Below are 6,492 nucleotides of genomic sequence, written 5' to 3'. Positions count from 1 at the left end.
TCATTCAATCATTGAATCCTACTCAGAATACCACAGACAAGGTTTAGACCTTCCGGATTCTCTTGAATGCCGCCATCAGTTCTCGCCTATACCACGAAGATTCCGATTAAAGAATCCAAGAGATAAACACTAGAGCCTTGATTGCTTGTAGAACAGAAGTGGTTGTCAGTCACTCTGTTCATGAGTGAGAATGATGATGAGTGTCATGGATCATCACATTCATCAAGTTGAAGAACAAGTGATATCTTGGACAAAGAACAAGCGGAATTGAATAGAAGAACAATAGTAATTGCATTAATACTCGAGGTACAGCAAAGCTCCACACCTTAATCTATGGTGTGTAGAAACTCCACCGTTGAAAATACATAAGAACAAAAGTGATCATTGGTTTCGGCCCCAGAGAGGGAACCAGAAGAACCAAGATCTGATCTAAGAACTAGATGTCCAAAAATTTAAAAATACAATAGTAAAAGGTCCTACTTATAGGGAACTAGTAGCTTAAGAATTACAAAGATGAGTAAAAGACATAAAAATCCACTTCCGGGCCCACTTGGTGTGTGCTTGGGCTGAGCATTGAAGCATTTTCGTGTAGAGACTCTTCTTGGAGTTAAACGCCGGCTTTTATGCCAGTTTGGGCGTTTAACTCCCATTTAGGTGCCAGTTCCGGCGTTTAACGCTGGAATTTCTGTAGGTGACTTTAAACGCCGGTTTGGGCCATCAAATCTTGGGCAAAGTATAGACAATCATATATTGCTGGAAAGCCCAGGATGTCTACTTTCCAACGCCGTTGAGAGCGCGCCAATTGGGTTTCTGTAGCTCCAGAAAATCCACTTCGAGTGCAGGGAGGTCAGAATCCAACAGCATCTGCAGTCCTTTTGAGTCTCTGGATCAGATTTTTGCTCAGATCCCTCAATTTCAGCCAGAAAATACCTGAAATCACAGAAAAACACACAAACTCATAGTAAAGTCCAGAAAAGTGAATTTTAGCTAAAAACTAATAAAAATATACTAAGAACTCAACTAAAACTACTAAAAACATACTAAAAATAATGCCAAAAAGGGTACAAATTATCCGCTCATCACAACACCAAACTTAAATTGTTGCTTGTCCCCAAGCAACTGAAAATCAAATAAGATAAAAAGAAGAGAATATACTATAGACTCCAAATTATCAATGAAACTTAGCTCCAAATTAGATGAGCGGGACTAGTAGCTTTTTGCCTCTGAACAGTTTTGGCATCTCACTTTATCCTTTGAAATTCAGAATGATTGGCTTCTTTAGGAACTCAGAATCCAGATAGTGTTATTGATTCTCCTAGTTAAGTATGATGATTCTTGAACATAGCTACTTATTGAGTCTTGGCCGTGGCCCAAAGCACTCTGTCTTCCAGTATTACCACTGGATACATACATGCCACAGACACATAATTGGGTGAACCTTTTCAGATTGTGACTCAGCTTTGCTAGAGTCCCCAATTAGAGGTGTCCAGGGTTCTTAAGCACACTCTTTTTGCCTTGGATCACAACTTTTATTTCTTTCTTTTTCTTTCTTTTTCTCTTTCTTTTCTTTTTTCGTTTTCTCTCTTTTTTTTTTCTTTTCCTTTTTTTTTTGTATTCACTGCTTTTTCTTGCTTCAAGAATCATTTTTTATGATTTTTCAGATCCTCAGTAACATGTCTCCTTTTTCATCATTCTTTCAAGAGCCAACAATTTTAACATTCATGAACAACAAATTCAAAAGACATATGCACTGTTCAAGCATACATTCAGAAAACAAAAAGTATTGTCACCACATCAAACTAATTAAGCTAGTTTTAAAGATGAATTCGAAATCCTGTACTTCTTGTTCTTTTGTAATAAAAACAGTTTTCTTTTAAGAAAGGTGATGGATTCATAGGACATTCATAACTTTAAGGCATAGACACTAAGACACTAATGATCATAAGACACAAACATGGATAAACATAAAGCATAATTTTCGAAAAACAGAAAAATAAAGAACAAGGAGATTAAAGAACGGGTCCACCTTAGTGATGGCGGCTTGTTCTTCCTCTTGAAGGTCTTATGGAGTTCTTGAGCTCCTCAATGTCTCTTCCTTGTCTTTGTTGCTCCTCTCTCATGATTCTTTGATCTTCTCTAATGATGATGGAGTGTTCTTGATGCTCCACCTTTAGTTGTCCCATGTTGGAACTCAACTCTCCTAGGGAGGTGTTAATTTGCTCCCAATAGTCTTGTGGAGGAAAGTGCATCCCTTGAGGTATCTCAGGGATCTCATGATGAGAGGGGTCTCTTGTTTGCTCCATCCTTTTCTTAGTGATGGGCTTGAGGTCATGCCTTCTCAGTTGAACCGGCTTCCCTCTTGAGTTTCTCTTCCATTGGGCGCCCTCTTCACAGATATCTATGAGGACTTGGTCCAACCTTTGATCAAAGTTGACCCTTCTTCATGGCCACAACTTCATAGAAGTGGTCTTGATGCACCCTTGAGATGAATCTCTCCATCTCCCATGACTCGGAGGTGGAAGCTTTTGCCTTCCCTTTCCTCTTTCTAGAGGTTTTTCCGGCCTTGGATGCCATAAATGGTTATGGAAAAACAAAAAGCAATGCTTTTACCACACCAAACTTAAAAGGTTTGCTCGTCCTCGAGCAAAAGAAGAAAGAAGAGAGTAGAAGAAGAAGAAATGAGGAAGAAGGGAATGGCTTTTGTATTCGGCCAAAGAGGGGGAGAAGTGGTGTTTAGGTTGTGTGAAAATGAAGGATGGATGTGAGTGGTGAAGAAGAGAGAGGGTGGTGGGGTTGGTGGGGATCCTGTGGGGTCCACAGATCCTGAGGTGTCAAGGAAAAGTCATCCCTGCACCAAATGTTGCTCAAAATCACGTTTTGAGCCATTTCTGGCGTTAAACGCCGGGCTGGTGCCCATTCCTGGCGTTTAACGCCAGGTTCTTGCCCTTTTCTGGCGTTTAACGCCAGTCTGGTGCCCCTTTCTGGCGTTAAACGCCCAGAATGGTGCCAGACTGGGCGTTAAACGCCCAACTGCTAGCCTCACTGGCGTTTAAACGCCAGTGGGTTCTTCCTCTAGGGTGTGCTATTTTTCTTCCTGTTTTTCATTCTATTTTTGCTTTTTCAATGGATTTTGTGACTTCTCATGATCATCAACCTACAAAAAACATAAAATAACAAAAGAAAATAGATAAAATGTAACATTGGGTTGCCTCCCAACAAGCGCTTCTTTAATGTCAGTAGCTTGACAGAGGGCTCTCATGGAGCCTCACAAATACTCAGAGCAATGTTGGAACCTCCCAACACTAAACTTAGAGTTTGAATGTGGGGGTTCAACACCAAACTTAGAGTTTGGTTGTGGCCTCCCAACACCAAACTTAGAGTTTGACTGTGGGGGCTCTGTTTGACTCTGATTTGAGAGAAGCTCTTCATGCTTCCTCTCCATGGTGACAGAGGGATATCCTTGAGCCTTAAACACATAGGATTTTTCATTCACTTGAATGATCAGTTCACCTCCATCAACATCAATCACAGCCTTTGCTATGGCTAGGAAGGGTCTGCCAAGGATGATGGATTCATCCATGCATTTTCCAGTCTCTAGGACTATGAAATCAGTAGGGATGTAATGGTCTTCAATCTTCACCAATACATCCTCTACAAGTCCATGAGCTTGTTTTCTTGAGTTGTCTGCCATCTCTAGTGAGATTCTTGCAGCTTGTACCTCAAAGATCCCTAGCTTCTCCATTACAGAGAGAGGCATGAGGTTTACACTTGACCTTAAGTCACACAGAGCCTTCTTGAAGGTCATGGTGCCTATGGTACAAGGTATTGAAAACTTCCCAGGATCTTGTTTCTTTTGAGGTAATTTCTGCCTAGACAAGGCATCCAGTTCTTTGGTGAGCAAAGGAGGTTCATTCTCCCAAGTCTCATTTCCAAATAACTTGTCATTTAGCTTCATGATTGCTCCAAGGTATTTAGCAACTTGCTCTTCAGTGACATACTCATCCTCTTCAAAGGAAGAATACTCATCAGAGCTCATAAAAGGCAGAAGTAAGTCCAATGGAATCTCTATGGTCTCATTTTGAGCCTCAGATTCCCATAGTTCCTCATTGGGGAACGCATTGGAGGTCAGTGCACGCCCATTGAGGCCTTCCTCAGTGGCGTCCACTTCCTCTCTTCCCTCTCTAGATTCGGCCATGGTTATGGCTTTGCACTCTCCTTTTGGATTTTCTTCTGTATTGCTTGGAAGAGTACTTGGAGGGAGTTCAGTAATTTTCTTGCTCAGCTGTCCCACTTGTGCCTCCAAATTCCTGATGGAGGACCTTGTTTCAGTCATGAAACTTTGAGTGGTCTTGATTAGATCAGAGACCATGGTTGCTAAGTCAGAGGGGTTCTGCTTAGAAGTCTCTGTCTGTTGCTGAGAAGATGATGGAAAAGGCTTGCCATTGCTAAACCTGTTTCTTCCACCATTGTTGTTATTGAAACCTTGTTGAGGTCTCTCTTGATTCTTCCATGAGACATTTGGGTGATTTCTCCATGAAGAATTATAGGTGTTTCCATAGGGTTCTCCTAGGTAATTCACCTCTTCCATTGAAGGGTTCTCAGGATCATAAGCTTCTTCTTCAGATGAAGCATCCTTAGTACTGCTTGGTGCATTTTGCATTCCAGACAGACTTTGAGAAATCAAATTGACTTGTTGAGTCAATATCTTGTTCTGAGCCAAAATGGCATTCAGAGTATCAATCTCAAGAACTCCTTTCTTCTGACTTGTCCCATTGTTCACAGGATTCCTTTCAGAAGTGTACATGAATTGGTTATTTGCAACCATTTCAATGAGCTCTTGAGCTTCTGTAGGCGTCTTCTTCAGATGAAGAGATCCTCCAGCAGAGCTATCCAAAGACATCTTGGATAGTTCAGAGAGACCATCATAGAAAATACCTATGATGCTCCATTCAGAAAGCATGTCAGAAGGATATTTTCTGATCAATTGTTTGTATCTTTCCCAAGCTTCATAGAGGGATTCTCCATCCTTCTGTTTGAAGGTTTGGACTTCCACTCTAAGCCTACTCAATTTTTGAGGTGGAAAGAACTTTGCCAAGAAGGCATTGACTAGCTTTTCCCATGAGTCCAGGCTTTCTTTAGGTTGTGAGTCCAACCATATTCTAGCTCTGTCTCTTACAGCAAAAGGGAATAGCATAAGTCTATAGACCTCAGGGTCAACCCCATTAGTCTTGACTGTGTCACAGATTTGCAAGAACTCAGCTAAGAACTGATGAGGATCTTCCAAGGGAAGTCCATGGAACTTGCAATTCTGTTGCATTAGAGAAACTAATTGAGGCTTAAGCTCAAAGTTGTTTGCTCCAATGGCAGGGATAGAGATGCTTCTCCCATAGAAGTCGGGAGTAGGTGCAGTGAAGTCACCCAGCACCTTCCTTGCATTGTTGGCATTGTTGTTGTTTTCGGCTGCCATAGGTTCTTCTTCTTTGAAGAATTCGGTCAGGTCCTCAACAGAGAGTTGTGCCTTAGCTTCTCTTAGCTTTCGCTTCAAGGTCCTTTCAGGTTCAGGGTCAGCTTCAACAAGAATGCCTTTGTCTTTGTTCCTGCTCATATGAAAGAGAAGAGAACAAGAAAATATGGAATCCTCTATGTCACAGTATAGAGATTCCTTGAGGTGTCAGAGGAAGAAAAATGGAAGACAGAGGTAGAAAATTCGAACTTATCAAAGAAGATGGAGTTCGAATTTTGCATTAAGGAATAGTGTTAGTCCATAAATAGAAGGATGTGAGAAGAAGGGAAGTAATTTTCGAAAATTAAGTAAAAGATTTTGAAAACATTTTGAAAAACACTTAATTGATTTTCGAAAATAAGAGTGGAAAAGAAATCAAGTGATTTTTGAAAAAGATTTTAAAATTAGAAATAAAAAAGATTTGATTGAAAACTATTTTGAAAAAGATGTGATTAAAAAGATTTGATTGAAAAGTTATGGTTTTAAAAAGATATGATTGAAAAGATATGATTTGAAAACAATTTTAAAAAGATTTGATTTTTAAAAATTAATGACTTGCCTAACAAGAAAAGATATGATTCAAACATTAAACCTTTCTCAACAGAAAAGGCAACATAATTGAAATGTTCAATCAAATCATTAATTGTTAGCAAGTATCTTTGAAAAAGAAAAGTTATGATTTTGAAAACATTTGATTGAAAAGATATGATTTGAAAAAGATTTGATTTTGAAAAACTTTGAAAACTTGAAAAAAAAAATTGATTTGAAAAACAAAATTTTCCCCCTTGTGCCATCCTGGCGTTAAACGCCCAGAATGGTGCACATTCTGGCGTTTAACGCCCAAACTACTACCCTTTTGGGCGTTAAACGCCCAGCCAGGCACCCTGGCTGGCGTTTAAACGCCAGTCTGTCTTCTTCACTGGGCATTTTTGAATGCCCAGCTTTTTCTGTGTGATTCCTCTGCAGTATGTTCTGAATCTTCAATTCTC

At 40.0% G+C, this 6,492-nt stretch overlaps 1 non-coding gene across 1 annotated transcript; it reads left to right on the top strand.

Annotated features, from left to right (window-relative positions):
• Positions 1–4,954: 4,954 nt before the first annotated feature.
• Positions 4,955–5,062, top strand: LOC130971103 (small nucleolar RNA R71). The gene has a single exon (XR_009082335.1). It is a non-coding gene; the product is annotated as a small nucleolar RNA R71 (small nucleolar RNA).
• Positions 5,063–6,492: the final 1,430 nt, after the last annotated feature.

This window comes from Arachis stenosperma, chromosome 3, assembly GCF_014773155.1.
Source record: "Arachis stenosperma cultivar V10309 chromosome 3, arast.V10309.gnm1.PFL2, whole genome shotgun sequence".
Lineage (NCBI taxonomy): Eukaryota > Viridiplantae > Streptophyta > Magnoliopsida > Fabales > Fabaceae > Arachis > Arachis stenosperma.
The sequence above is the reverse complement of the archived record's forward strand: the minus strand, read 5'-3'. Positions and strand labels throughout refer to the sequence as shown.